The following is a 736-nucleotide window of genomic DNA, read 5'->3' on the forward strand; positions in this document are numbered from 1 at the left end:
TATAATGGAGCTAAGCCCGTTTTTGGGGTCAGTAAAAACTTTTTACACAGGTACCCATAAAATCGACAAAAATATGATTCAATCATTCAGACAAGAATTGTCCCAAAGGGTTAGGTGGGCATACTTTCAAAGTTCGGAAACTACCTTTTGATTTTTCACGTTTAATGGTTTTTCCTGTTGATGGAAGCTCTCGGATGTTTTCGCTCTACCTTTAGCCATTTCATATTTTACTGGGGACTACTTCTGTTTCGGTCCCAAGCTTGTTGTGCGAGTGAGTAGTTCGCAAGAACAAAAGTGCGGTTTCTGCTTTGTCGTGTGTGTGTGCGCCACAGTTTTACTGTTTTGATTTCATCATATCAGGACACTTTCATGTCACGCGAATGTAGGCCTATAGCATACATCTACAAGTTTTAGTTTTAGTAGAGGTTTTACGGCGCTCGCAACTGCATAAGGTCATATGAGCGCCAAAAAAATTAGAGGCGTTACAAGAGAGTAACAAACATAAAAAAGAAGAAGGGGAGATAAGGAGGATAGACGTTTGATAGGAAAGAAGAAGCAAACCACACCAGAGCACCCGCCAACCACCCACATACTACGTCTACAAGTGTTAGATAAGCCGCTGATGTCATCAATATCTGATCAATTGGACATGCATGACAGTTGGAGAAACGATAACAATCAAATGAAATCCTGTACGATAGTGTGTGTCTGTCGTGTGTGTGTGTGTGTGTGTGTG

This window comes from Aplysia californica, unplaced genomic scaffold, assembly GCF_000002075.1.
Source record: "Aplysia californica isolate F4 #8 unplaced genomic scaffold, AplCal3.0 scaffold02067, whole genome shotgun sequence".
Taxonomy (NCBI): Eukaryota; Metazoa; Mollusca; class Gastropoda; order Aplysiida; family Aplysiidae; genus Aplysia; species Aplysia californica.